Source organism: Cebus imitator, unplaced genomic scaffold (genome assembly GCF_001604975.1).
Source record: "Cebus imitator isolate Cc_AM_T3 unplaced genomic scaffold, Cebus_imitator-1.0 Scaffold8, whole genome shotgun sequence".
NCBI lineage: Eukaryota > Metazoa > Chordata > Mammalia > Primates > Cebidae > Cebus > Cebus imitator.
In genome coordinates, this window is record NW_016107323.1 from 2,692,440 (window position 1) to 2,707,687 (window position 15,248).

Below are 15,248 nucleotides of genomic sequence, written 5' to 3' on the forward strand. Positions count from 1 at the left end.
GCTCTTGTGAGAACCCTATAACAAGAACAGCAAGGGGGATTCAATCACCCCATGATTCAATCACCTCCCATTAGGTTCCTCCCCAACACCAGGATTACAATTCAACATGTGATTTGGGTGGGGACACAGAGCCTAACCATATCACAAATAAAGTAGTTATGAATATTTGTATACAAGGCATTGCATAGACATATATTTCTATTTCTCTTGGATTAATATATATAAATGGGCAGGCAAGATTTTATGGTAAGTGTGTGCTTAGTGTTTAAGAAACATGCTCTGGTTTCTCTTGATAACAAATAAATCTTTTGCCTTTTACTAAAGATTTCCGTGGAGAGGAACAATTATGAATTTATAACTGAATTTTTTTATGTCCTGCTTAGGCAGGGCTGATAAAAAAAATTGCCAAGGTCTCTTCTAAAGTGACTTAAAACACACTAACATGTCATTTTTTTGTTCATGTTGCATGTTTATTATAGCTTGAAAGTAGGTTCTGCCCAAGGACCCAGCTAATAGAGCAACTACCATTTTAAATGTTACTAGTTGCCATGACAGATTTGCCTTTTCCAAAATGTCATAGAGTTGGACTTATACAGCATGTAGCATTTCCAGATTGGCTTCTTTCAGTTAGTAATATACATCTAAATTTTATCCATGTCTTTTCATGGATTGATAGTTCATTTCTTTTTAGTGCTAAATAACATTCCATTGTCTAGAGGGTTGACAGTTTATCCATTCACCCACTGAAGACATCTTGGTGCTTCTGGGTTTTGACAATTATGAATAAAGCTAATAAGAATATCCCTGTGCATGTTTTTGTGTGGACATAAATTTTTGATTCATTTGGGTAAATATCAAGGAGATAATTTCTGAGTTGTATAGTGAGAGTATATTTAGTTTTGTAAGAAACTGTCTCATAAGGTTAGACTTTGTGTCCCCACCCAAATATCATCGTGAATTATAATTCCCATAATCCCTGCATGTCAAGGGAGAGACCAGGTGGAAGTAATTGGATCATGAGGGCAGTTTCCCCATGCTGTTCTGATGTGTGAGTGAGTTCTCACAAGATCTGATGGTTTTATAAGGGGCTCTTCCCCCTTTATCAGCACTTCTCCTTCCTGCTGCCTTGTGAAGAAGGTGTCTTGCTTTCCCTTCACCTTTCACGTGATTGTAAGTTTCCTGTGACTTCACAAGCCCTGCTGAACTGTGAGTCAATTAAACCTCTTTCCTTCATAAATTACCATAGTGTCAGGGAGTTCTTTATGGCAGTGTGAGAACAGAGTAATATACTGCCCACTACTTTCCAATGTAGCTGTACCATTTTGCATTTCCACCAGCAATGAAGGAGAGTTCCTGCTGCTCCATGTCCATGTGACTCAGTGTCTTCATCTGTAAAATGAAGCTAGGCATAGATGGCCTTCCTTTCAAGGATGAAATGAATTAGTATGTGGCAAATGTACAAGCTAGTGCTGCTTTTGCTACCCCAGACTACAGTTGAGGAATTTAAAGGTTGAAGATCTTATTTTGTGATTATAAGATAGGGATGGGTCAATTTGAGGTAAAAGGGTAAGGATTGAAGAAAAATGTGATTTGGATGAGCAGAAGCAATGGTGAGATATCCAAACTGCTAGACAAGGATAAGATGCCAGATAATAGGCAGGCGGAGCTGAGTAGTAAAAGGTAAGTATAGTGAGGGTGGAGTTTCCAAAAATAATTTTTTCTCTATTTTTTCTTTCCTGTGGAGGCATCCATGAAGCTTGCTTTTTGCTGGTAATCATGAAGCACGTTATCTCCTGGGGAGACAAACTGGGGAATGGAGTCCCCCAAGCACAAATGTTCAGTCACAGTCTATTTTGGTTAAGGTTAGAACTGCAACCTGGTGAAATCCAAGACTGGTTGGTGAAAAAAAGTTTCTTTTTTGCTTTCCTTTAAGAACTAATTTCTATAAACAAAATTTTCCAGGCAGGAAGAGGAAACTGAGTTCCAGTAAAAACAAGCCACTTGAGGAGAGCCAGGAAGGAAGCCGTGTGGGTGTTTGGGGCTACTAGCTTTGGTTCTGGATGGTCTTTTAGTCCATTGAGTGTGGCCAAAGTATTTAATTTAAACTTTGGAATAAAGCTGAGAAGGATCCTGTGCGCTTCTAGAGCCTTCACATTGGTGCCTTCTGATGGACAGGGTATCCCATTGTGCCTGAAGCTGCCACATGCTTGCTATTGGTGCCACCTGAGGAATTGTAAGCCCTCTTTAGTATCTGGCTTTTGTATTCTGTTTCCTTTCTTTTCAAAGTATTTGGTGATTGTTGGCTCAAAGGATTCACAACAACCACACTGAGGTAGGCAGGACAGAGTCTTTATTCCAACTTCACAGATGAGAAAACAGTTCCTCGGAGAACACATTTCCTGCCCAAGGTCACACAACTGATAAGTCGTTGTGTTAAGGTTGAACTCGGAGTTTAATAATATACGCCACTGGATGGGGAGGGTTTGTGGCGTTGGGGGAGTGTAGCTGTGAGGAAGGAGGACAGACTATAAAAGATTTGAAAACAGAGGCTCATATTTTCTGCACCTTTGAATCCCCTGCTGCCTGGTCTATGCCTGGCCATCACAGGAGGTCTCAGATACTTGTTAAAATGAATTAAAAGGAAACCACCAGGAGTCAGGATTGGCTTCAGCCCAGGGAAGGGCAGAGCCTTTATGTAGCAGGAACAGTAGTCCTGACTGGGGAGAAAGGGTAGGGGAATTATTTGGGGTGGGGGGCCTGATGCACAGTAAGTAAGTTTCTAATAAAAGACTGCCCAAGAAATGTGCTTTTTAACTGTATGGTGCAATGGCAACAAAATCTATTTGCTTTCATTTATTTCAGTCATAGAGGAAGTAAAACAGACACCTTTCTCTGCTTCCACATTGCCTCGATATGTTGCTAAACAGCAATCCTTCAGAGCCCAGCAGTTCTGTGTCTGTAATACCTGGGCCACCCTCTGTTCTCTCCTGCCTGATACCCTGATTGCTCTAGGGACATGGTCATCTTCCTCCCCAATATGAAGCTTGTTGGAGCCAACTCAAGAAAGACAAATGGCTCCCCCTTCATTGTGGTAGGAAGGCAAAAAGCTTTGCAGTCATGTAGCCTTGGGCCTACAGCGTCCCTTGACTCAGATCAAGGTTGTCCACATCCACCCCAGGCTTGACAGCAGCTTTCCCCTCTTTTGCCCTCTGCCATGGCCCAAACCACAGGCCCAGGTGTGCAGTCTGGATGAGTCATATTTGGCTCCTTGAAGAACAAGTAGGGAAAACAGTCTGCTCTCAGGATGCTGAGAAAGAGAGACCTGAGAGCGCTTATTAGGTGTGGACTCCCAGGCAGTGTCTAAGGGCTATGAAAGAGGGCGCTTTGTTCGTCTTCCCCCTCCACCCCAGCCTCTGGCAGACTGGTCTCTGCTCTTTGACATGAAGGGCTGCCAGAATCTCACCTGCCTTGTGCAGCTGCCAGACCTTCACTGAAGAATACAGTTGCTGTTTCTGCAAATATAAGTGGCTTCCATTGCTGAGAAGACTCCTTTTGGTTTTGAATATTTAGCCTGGCTTAGGGAGATCCTAATCCAGTGATTGTGCCTGTTATGCTGAATAAATACAAATAAATAATAACAGTAATAATAATGATAATAGCACCTGTGAGCTTTAATTGGACTATTGGACAGAGAATACATTACTAAGTGCCAGACACTGTTTCTTTTTTTTTTTTTTTNTTTTTGAGATGGAGTCTTGCTCTGTTGCCAGGTTGGAGTGCAGTGGTGCAATCTTGGCTCACTGCAGCCTCTGCCTCCTGAGTTCAAGTGATTCTTCCACCTCAACCCCCTAAGAAGCTGGGACCACAGGCACGTGCCACCATGCCCAGCTAATTTTTTTGGTATTTTTAGTAGAGACAGGGTTTCACAATGGCCAGAATGGTCTCGATCTCTTGACCTCGTGATCCGCTTGCCTTAGCCTCCCAAAGTGCTGGGATTATAGGCATAAGCCACCGCACCTGGCCCAGACACTGTTTAAATGGCTTGCATACATTATTTTGCTGAGTCCTCACAAAAATGTAAGGTAGGTATGACAATTGCAATATTAAGATGAAAAACTTGAGACTTAGAGAGTTTACATAATTTCCCCAGGGGCAAAGGATATTCCTTAGTCCATTTTGTGTTGCTGTAACAGAATACCACAGACTGGATAATTTATAAAGACCAGAAACATTCTCTCACAGTTCTGGAGGCTGAGTAGTTCATGATCAAGGCCTCTGCATTTGATGGGGACTTTCTTGCTGTGTCATCTCATGGTGGAAGATAGAAGGGTCAAAAAGGGGTGAACCCTGTGTCCTCACATGGCAGAAGAGCAAGGGAGAGAGAACCCCACTGGTGCAAACCCTTTTTATGGCAGCATTAATCCATTCATGTGGATGGAGCCCCCGTGATCTAAACAGCTACCCCGAGTCCTCACCTCTAAATACTGTTGCACTGGGGATTAAATTTCCAATACATGAAATTTGGGAACACATTCAGACCATACCAGTATGTGATAGCAAGTACATGATGAAAACTGGATTCCACTCTGACCCCAATCTCAGCCTTGTAACCACTATGTCCCATGACTTCTCTCATGTGCTGAGCTGGTGGTGACTTCATTCGTGTATGTGGATATTATATGATGGCCTTTGCTGCTGTGTCTCTTCCCCTAGATGGAATTCAGTGAAGCAGCTTTGTGGGAGCATGCATGCTCCTCCACCATCCCTTCCACAGACCTGCCTACAAGGCCTATGAACCTTCATCTACGTGCTTTGGGAGCCTCTCACCTCACCTCCTGCTGTCATTCTACCCCCTTGTCCCTCCTGTGCTCACCTACCCCCTCATTCTTCCTCAAACACATCAAGCATTCTCCTGTCTTAGGAATTTAGTGCTTCCTTTTCTTTCATTCTAGAATGTTCTTCACGCCACTGACTGCCGAGTTCACTCCCTCACTTCACTCAGATCTGCTAAATGGCACCTTAGCTGAAAGGCTGTAAGTCTTGAATCATTGTGCATGAAAAAGCATCCTCTCCTTGGATCCTCCACTTCGATTCCCTGGGACTCTATCCCTTTCCACTGCTTCATTACCCTTCAGCGCTCACACTGCCACCTGTCATAGTATAGCAGATGCTTGGTCAGTGTTGTTTTCTGCTGTGTCTTCGCATTTAGACCAGTGCATGGCCCATAGCATGCTCAGTAAATAGTTGTTGAATACTGTATTCATGAGCGAATCAGGCACACCATTCCAGACGATTAGGCCAATTTCACATTATAACTTCAAGTAAATATTGACATATCAAGGTAGAAGCTGATGAAATTGTTTCTATTAAATATGGTAGCCAGAATTAATACAAAGATTTTAAATAAAAATATGAAAAATGTTTATATTATGCTCATATGCAGGTTGTGTGCTTGTGATCATTACATGAAAAGTTAAGAGTTTTGGATTTGATCCCACTTAGGAAGAGTTATTTTGTTGTTTTCCATGTAAATGGGCATTTAGAGCTCCATAGAGAAATCATTCATGCCTTCCCATGAAATCTTTTATTAGGTTGGTGCAAACGTTTTTGCAGCTTTTAGCATTACTATTAATGGCAAGAACTGCAATTAAGTTTGCAACAACCTGCTAACTTTCCCAATAAGAATGAATACCTATATCTTTGGACATTCCAAAACACGTTATCTATATGTCTTAATAAATGAGAGAGCTAGGCCAAAGCGATTCAAATAAGCGTTGGATTTGGAGCTTGGCAAACGCAAGTTCAAATTTTTCTTTCACATTTGACAGCTAGGTGACTGGCTGATCCTCATAACTGTTCTCCACTTGCATTTCCACATTTGTAAAACGAGGGTGCAAGGACACAGCTAGGATTTCATTCATCCCACAAATATTTCTTGAGTACCTACTCAAGTACCTATGCACCAGGTACTTTCTATATATTTGAGATACTTCCTAGAACAAAACATACACAGATTCCTGAGTTTATGGAATTTATATTCGAATGATAATGTGTATGAAAATGATTTGTATACCATTCATTGCAAGACTAATGTTAACTATTTTAGCAGATATTGCTGGTTGTCCTCTTGCCATCTATCCACCATTTTTTTCCTGACATCCAGATTCTCGATTATGTTTTGGTCTCTGTCTCTCTGACATGATTCTGGGAACACTGAGTACATTTATAGCCCCAGGAATAAACCTATATAATGGTGGTTCCATAACCATTTGACCACATCCGTAGCCCCAGAAATAAATCTTCACCATAGTTGTCCCATAACCATATTGTCAGGCGTTGATGTAGGGAGGGGAATGTTACCCGGATATGGACCATAGATGGGCAAGGAGACTTTCTAGAAGGTTTATGGGAAAGATATCCTTTCTTCTATCAGGAGAAAACGGAAGAGATAGCCTCATTTATGCCTCTGGAAATTGTCATTTCCAGATGTTACATCTGGAATTGGCAGAGAGGACTTAAGTAACTTCCAAGCTAAGGACAGAACCCTAAAGATGCGGAGTAGAGCAATAGAAGGGATCTGGGTTCTCCATGATATTGTCAGCCAAAAAATTACCCCAACGTGAAATTTACCCCACCTTTGGACTTGCTCCTACAGTTTCAAATTACTAAAGCCAAGGTGCCTTAGCGTTTTCTGTCATTTGCATACAGAAACACTTTGATTGATAACACTTATTATGATACAATTTCTGCTGTTTGTCAGCAGGATCATTGAGAGTTGGGCTTGTTTCATATTCATATTTGTATTTGTGTTCCTGGTCACATATAGCCCCACGTTTTATATCTATAGACAGTGAAAGCATATTTCAATGAAAATGTATCTATAATCATACATTTATACATTTATATTTATATAATCTTTTAAGCTTTCTGCAGGTTTCAGGTTTAGTGCTTTATATCATTATATAAGAAAATGATTGATGACAACTTACTTCCAAATGCTTTGGATGTGGCAAATCCAAAATTTTAAAAGACCCCAAGTTTTGACATTCATGTACTTTCAGTTCAGATTCTCAGATTCACTATGGCTAGGCTGGGTTTACTGGAAGCACTGGCCTATAAAGTAAGTCAACACAAATATCTTTTGTAAAATCCTGTGAGTGTGGCTGAGGCAGCAACTCCACTGAATTAGCAAGGATGATCCAAATGCTGATGTCTGCTGTGTGTTCATACCACTGAGTTGAATTGAGGGTGGGGTCCACCCCTCCCCATGGTTTTGCTCAATGAGGTCATAAGAACTAGACAAAGTTTGCCCCAGGCTCTGAGCTGACAGCCTGTGGTCTGGTGATGTAGTGTTGGCATGTCATGGGACAATTAACTCTGCTTCCACAGGTGAAGAAGCTGAGACAAAAGCAGCAGAAAGACAACTGATCTACCTTTGAAGCACACTGAGGATTAATGGAGAGAGGTTTCCCTGGTGTACATGGCCCTCTACAGAGTTGGCCTTTCAACTAGACTCTCTTTAATATCCAACACCTCTTTCATGTTAGGCACTGTGAGAGGTAGAAAGATAAGAAATATGCAATTCTTCCTCTAGGGAATAACTATCTATTAGGAGACTATAAAGAGTATTTAATTCATTCATCTATATGTTCATTCATTCATTCATTCTCCACCCATGCAACCAGGTCCTAGAAACTTGGAATAAAGCAGTAAATAATGTAGATGAGGTATCTGTTTCAGTGGAGCTCATATTCTAAGAGAGAAGATATATATATACTAAAATGTCAATTCCTAGTTAACGACTTCATTACATTTGTTCTACGTGCCACAAAGGAAAGAAATACAGAGTATCACCAGAGCATTATGAGGGGAGCTGATCCAACTGGGAATACTATTATTTCCATCTGTAAGATGGAGAGAAAACTGAAGCAGAGAAGAATTAAGTAACTTGCCCAAGTTCATCCATGATGGTGCATGATGGAGCAGATTGTCTCTCTCGAGCTCTTAACCACTATACTCTGCAGGGAAAATCACAAGCTCCAGGTCTGCCATGGAGCCAGCGGTTGGATACATCGGCTTGGACCTTAGAGGGGGTGTCTAAAGGGCAAGGCTATAACACAAGTTAAGATGCAGCAAATGCCAGAAGAGAAATGCAACATGCTATGGGGGGAAATCAGAGAGGAAACACATCTATCCAAGGAAACGTAAGTCACTTCTTGGGGAGGGTGACATGTTCCTCAGATCCCAAAAGATAGATGACAGATCTTCCCCAGACAGAGAGGGATCGAAGGTAATGAGGGGATTCCAGGCAGAGAGGAGTGTGAACAAGGAGTGAAGGGAGGCAAGGTGGTTACTTAAGAAGATCCTGCCAGGGTTACTTAGGAAGACCCTCTCTTGCCTTACCTATTTCTTCTTGCCATTCTCAATGACACCTGGTGCAAGGAATGTGTGAGGGAACAGAGTTATTTACAGCTAATTGTTGAATATTTATTAGGGCCTCCCATTTCTACAACCCATGGAGCAACCAAAAGAGAGAAGGATAAAGGAACTAACATTAGCAGAACCCCTGCTATATACCAGGTGCTTTCCTGTGTTATTTCACTTCATCCTCATATTAAGGACAATTTAGTTAAAAAATGACAAATATCCCATTTGAACTAGCATACAAAGGACATAATAATGCTACTGAATAACTCATGAAACCCAAGGTGAATAAAACTCCTGAGCTTCGAGAATGACTGGTGTGAAATATTTCATGCCAGTTTAGGTCTCTGTCTCTCATCCCTAGTCCTCTCTGCATGGTCATGTATTTGTTTCATTCTTGGCAGACTAATTTCCTTTGCTTCTCTAGGCCATGCAGCCAGAGACCAATAGCCAGCCTCACTCAAGATTTACAAATCATTGTATGGTTTCTAAATCCCAGAAGATTTGTGAGTCACACAATTTCACTAATTTTTAATACCAATTAAAAATTAGTATTAGGACTAACCCCAAACCGAAGCATTGCTGTGTACCCAGGTCATGTTACACTAACAGGGTAGTTTTCCTGCTAACCAGATAGATGAAATGCAGGAGAAAGTCCCATAAAAGGGGGTAATAGATATATTACATGATTGACATAGTTTATAGTCCACACAATCTATGAAGTAGGTATTAATTACCTCATTTTACAGATGAGGAAACAGGCACAGAAGGGCTGTGTACCTTATCCGAGGTCACACACCTCACAGGACTGTCTGACTTTGAAGTAGGACACATGACCCCTGAAGCTCTGAGAGTAATGAGACAATCCTGCAAGACTGACTGTGGACTTTCTGCCTTCCCTCTACGCCCCCTACTCCACCACACATGACACACACAAATGGGTGTCACACACACAAATGGGTGTGTGCTCAGATGCCTTGAGCAGTAAAGAAACCAAGTACAGCATTGACTCTAACTTCAGAACAGTATGTTTCTGGCCATCCTGGCCCATTTCTAATGTTGATTTGAGGCATGAGAAAGGAGCCTAGCTTAAGAAATGGGTGGCTAATGCTGGCCCAAACACAGGGCATAACAAACACATTATCTTTGGGAGGTCAGGAATTTCCATACTTACTCTGGCTGACAAAATCCTAGACCTTTAGAGCTAGGAGGGACACAGAGATGACACAGGGATGATCCAGCCCAAAGCTTCCATTTTACTGCCTAGAAACTGAGGCTCGAGATGGGACGTGACCAGCCCAAGGTCACGTATCCACTATTCAGCAATTTCGTTCCCTCCCTGGTCTCTTTCCCTTAGGCACCACTTCCTACCTCTACCACCCCACTTTCTTCTGACCCAACAACTCCAGTAAATTTCTCTCCCTTTAGGCACGCACACTAATTCATTACCTCCATGGTTTGGCTTTGCAAGGTGCATCAATTCTCCCTTTCCTGCCCCCATTTGGTTTTTGTAGGTTTGTTTTGTTGTGTTTTCTTTTGTTTTTACCACTTAATGGCATAAACATGGGTCAAGGCATAACCATGCCTGCTAACTGATTTGCAAACATCATTTTTTGTCATCCTACAACCGTTGTATGAATTATAGCTTTTCTTAAGCCCTTTGCATTTTTCGCAGTTGCAAAAACTGAAACACCGGGAAATCACAGTGCTCAGCCTTAGTTGGTTTTTAGTTGAACCAGCTCAGCCTCAGAGCTGGTTTTTAGTTGAGCCAGAATTTCACCCCTTATCTACCTGTGTTTACACCCAGTCACCTATAAAGCCTCTCACCCACCGCTTCTTAGTGGAAGCTTGATTATGTGTAGGCTGGAAGCACAAATTGGCTATCAGTCTATATTCTCCTTGAGACATGGATGTCCCTACACAAACATAATAAGCTTCCTCTTTTAAAAGTGTATTTCTTCCCTTTGCCATCCATTTTGATAACATGGTATTTGCAGGGAAGTCTGAAATAAAAATTCATCCTATATTGCAATGGCTTCTCTTTTTCTCATCCAGGTAAGCAGTGTAATTTTTAATACTAATTTTTGTTGACTTCTTATCTAGGAAAATTATCTAATCCTCAGAACTTTAGGGGAGAGGGGAAGCGTTGCTAACCTTGACTGTCTTAATTGTGGGTAAACACTTAATTTCTACATCCCATATATTTTTCCTTGGGAAAAATAGAATCAATTTTGTCTGGTACCTAAAAGGGTAAGATGCTTCGTCTCATTGTTTTCTATGTCTTTCTGATGGAGTGCCAGTCATGGCTGTTATTCTGAATTCATTCAGTCTGGCCTGGAACCAGAGAACATTATCTCTGTTCCCAGAATGCTTTTGAGTGAGGCTATATGTCAAATTACTATACATTACCCAGGAATGCCAGGACTCTTGCTGCTTACCGTGAATTTACAGTTCTTCATTTTCTTCCAAACTCCTAGCATTGCTTTTGATGTGAAAAAGCAATTTTAGAATGTACCATATCTAATGTAACACATGGACATATTCACCACACACATTCTTTTAATTAAAAGAATTGGTACGCTGCCTTTTGCTGACAGTTAACACCAATGCTTTAATGCCATTTTCTATTATTGATTAATGAGGTGTATACTCAAAGCAAATTAGAAAATAAATCATCAATGACATTGATTTGCTTACCAGCTCTCCAATAAATGTATATAATTAATTGCGGGTATGCTACCTGTCTCTGCTAGTGTAAGACCTTCCCTGAGTTCTTGGCCTCTCCTCTTCATCATCCTGTTATCCTGCTGGGCTTAATGGAGAAGGATTGGGAGCATAACTGAATGTGTAGTGTGGGTGAGAGCTTAAACCGTGGGTATATCTGATATCCTGAGGCAGAAAGGAATTTCTGCACATTCCTCCAAAGAGGGGATGAGGAGGCTGGTGGAGAGGAAGTTTCTGCTTGAGTGAGGCAGCTCATTCTTTAAAGGGTGTGCGTGGGTTTCAGTAACACCTCTGGAACAGATTACTTCTGAGCCAGATGGTTGGAGGATCAAGTAGTTTGTGCTTTCATGGTCATGCTGGGAAGAAACCTTGGTCAGCAGGTGCCAGGTGAGAGGCACAGGCAACTATATTAGTCTGTTTTCACACTGCTAATAAAGACAAACCTGAGAATGGGTAATTTATAAAGGAAAGAGGTTTAATGGACTCACAGTTCCACACGGCTGGGGAAGCTTCACATTCATGGTAGAAGAGGAAGGAAGAGCAAAGGGATGTCTTACATGGTGGCAGGCAAGAGAACATGTGCAGGGGAACTCCCCTTTATGAAACCATCAGATCTCGTGAAACTTATCCACTATCAGGAGAACAGCACTGGAAAGGCCCGCCCCTTGATTCAATTACCTCCCACTGTGTCCCTCCCATGACATGTGGAAACTACTATAATTCACCGTGATATTTGGGAGGGACACAGAGACAAACCATATCAGTGGCCCACATTTGTTTTATGGTCAGAGTCTGTTCCTGAAAGAGAGCAAGTTTCTTCTTTGGATGCAGGAGGGAGGGGAGCTCAGTAGGCCACAAGAAGGCTGAGCCTTGTGAAGCAGTTGGTGTACTGGGCAGGTGCACTTCCTTTAGAGCCAATATGGTTCAAATCCTGGCACTACCTCTTACTCTCATACTTTGTGTGATCAATGCAAGTTATCTAACTCCTCAGGCTTAGTTTCCTTGTGTGTAAAGGAGGAAATAACAGTAGCAGTTAACCCTTAGGGTTACTCTAAGGATTAAATGAGATAATTTGTGTGAAATTATTAGTATTCATTATTTTGAAATCCATGGTTGGGCTTTTGTGTGTCCGTAAACTTGAAGAACTGTACAAACTTTATGTGTATATACATATTTCTGGGAGTAGGTCTGTGGTATTCATCAGTGTCTCTCAGAAGGATCCAGACTTCCTCAGAGCTGAAGCGTTTCTTCCCAAGGGGCTCTCCTCCCTGTTTTTGGAGCACTGCTGACTTGGGCTCTCTGCTTTGAACATATTGTTCCCCTTGTGTGGAATACACTGCCCTAAACTCCCCCCACCTTTTGTAATAATAATAAAAATGCTGATTATACTAATAGCAGCAGATGTTTATAGAGCATTTGCTATGTGGATCCAAGTTAGTTAGTAATCTTCCTCTGAGCCTCAGTTTTCTACCTTTTAGGAGTATTGTGAAAATTAAATGAGACGATATGAGCAGAACAGCTTATATCTTATTCATATATAGAATATATCAATACATCCGTTTACCCTCCTGCTTTTGGATATCTTCTGTGTTGTTTTCTTGAAGTAAGCTAAGTTCCTTCTGAATCAATTCCGAGAGTCTGCATCAAACTCTTTCTATGGTAACCCCTTGTCTAGGTCATGCAGTGGTAATGATTATAGGTATGTAGCATTTTTACCAAGCTGTATTCCATATACTGACTAATGTCACAAAGTGCAATAGCATATTCATTCATCATTCTTAACCATCAGTTCAGGACCTGCCATAGTCCAACCCTATAGCCAGGGACTTGGTTTCTGCCCCCAAGGAACTTGTCCCTTGGAGTGAGGAGTTTTGCAGAGCAAAAGCATAATTGATAGTACCTGTGCACTGAGGCGTTTCATCAGACTGAGGTGTTGGAGAAGATTTCTGGAGGAAGTGACACTGGAGTGAGTTGAGGGAGGAAGGATGGGGGAGGATGTTTCAGCAGAGGGCCAAGCTCTGCAAGGGCTTGATTCCCTTAGAAGCTAAGGTGGGCTTTGTTTGTTTGCTAAGATTAAATATAAAGACAAAATAAAGAGTTTGAAAACAACTCTAACTCCCTGCCCTGGTCTGTGAGGTCCAGGAGAGTGTGGATGTCTGGTCACCTTGCAGGCCATACCCTCCACTGCTTTCTCTGTCACTCACCAGGGTCCAGCTGCCCAGGCCACGTTCACTGGTTGTGAACAAGCCTGCTCCTAATACAAGGCCTTGACACTGATGCTCCCTCTTGAAATGCTCTTCCGCCAGATCCTCCCAAGCCTACCTCCTTCTCATACTCCATGGCTTAACTCACAGTCACCCCCTCTGAGAGCCCTACCTGACCCCATAATTAGAGGAACTTCTCCCAGGAACTCCCTCATATGCTTGTGCTTCTTTTGACTGTCTTTGATGGCAGCCAACAACATTCCAGATTCTGGAAGTTCTATCGGATTGGTTTTCTGTCTAAGGATTTTGTGAGATCAGAGCCCTCCAAAAACTCTCAATGGATAAGAAGCAGGAGAATAAACCTTTATTGTTTTAAGACATTAAGTTCCTGACGTTGTTCGTTACTGCAACATAACAATACACCCTGAAAGATACTTTGCTGTATCCCCCAGCACCCCAGAATAATCAGACACATAGCTAAGTACAACATAATTATGTGTCAGCCAACTGAATGAGGGAAAGAAGAAAAGAAAGGTGGGAAGACGAGGGGAGAAAAAAGTCAAAGTTAGGATGAGGCTAAATAAAGTGACTCAGAATGGGTCATCTTCTGCAGGACAGGGGCCTAAAACAGAATTCTTCCATCTAGAGATATACTCCCCAAAGACTGAGATATCATGATAAAGGGCAGGTGCATTTGGGGTTTGTGATAAAATCCAGAAGTCTTGGAGACTCCCACTCTTTTTAGTTGGTCATCAGATAGATTTCTCAGTGATGTTACCGATCACTTGGGATGCCTGTGGTCTCCAGATAAAGACAGGGCTTTATCTGCTCTTCAAGCAGGTTATTTTGCATCTAGGCCCTTGATCCAATCTTTCATTCCTGGTATTGAACAAGAAAGCCTTCCCTATTCACATTGTATTGACCATATCCCTGTTCCTGTTGGAAGGTGGCTCACAGCTCTGGGATTCTATCTGGCCCCAGAGGCACTCAGCAGTGATGTATGTTGGAGCTCAATGTACTCCTGGCTGGATGTCCCATAGAATAAAGAATGAGATCAATTAAAAACAGATGCCTTGAAACAGCCATCAGGAGTCCTCTCTATTTCTAATCTCCAGAAGCCACACTGCGCTGTTTCTCGGAGCTCAGGAAGGCTCTGGCTGGTGACGTAGCAGCATGAAGGACCGCTGAATTGTTGGCATTCTTTTGTTCTGAGGAGAATAAACCAGTTTCAGTTAAAATAAGAACCAGATTGCCCAAAAATGTTTAAGTCTTGGGATTCACTGCTTAAAAACAATTTCTTGAGTGTTTGAATGAGAACTTTTCCCAAGGATGGCTCTGGTGAGGGAGGAGAGGCTGCCAGATACTGCATCATTAACTAAATACCACAGAAAATGGCTCTGTATTTTATTGCCCTATGTGTTAAACTATGGAGAACAAGAAATTGGAAAGGCTAAACCCAGCCATGTTTAAAGAATGGAAAACAAAATGCCCCAGCTGTTCTGTTCAGGGAAGGATAATTCATAAACAGAGAAACAGGCAACATATTTTTGGATCTGGTTCCAAACAAGTTGGAAACCATCATGCTGGCAGGGTTCCTTTGGCCACCAAGCCCCAATCCCCACCTTCTCCCCTCGGATGTGCCTGAGGCCATGTCTCAATCTTATACTTGAAGAAGTCATGCAGCAAGCATGAGTCCGTTGAATTGCCTTGGTCCTTTTGGTGGCCATTTCTTGTTCACCTGGGTTTTGCAGGGTAACCTACAACCTGAAACTAGTCCAGGGCTGCTGCCATGACTCTTAAGGTTAGGTTTAAAAGGAAAAAAAGGAAGAAAGAAAGTGGCAGTGATGAGATCCTGTTTGAACCCTCTTAGAGCCTCCATTCAGGCCTGAAAAAATT

General features: G+C 42.0%; 1 non-coding gene across 1 annotated transcript; it reads left to right on the top strand.

Annotated features, from left to right (window-relative positions):
* Nucleotides 1-274: 274 nt before the first annotated feature.
* Nucleotides 275-391, top strand: LOC119473469. The gene has a single exon (XR_005202691.1). It is a non-coding gene; the product is annotated as a U5 spliceosomal RNA (small nuclear RNA).
* The last annotated feature ends 14,857 nt before the right edge of the window (nt 392-15,248 follow it).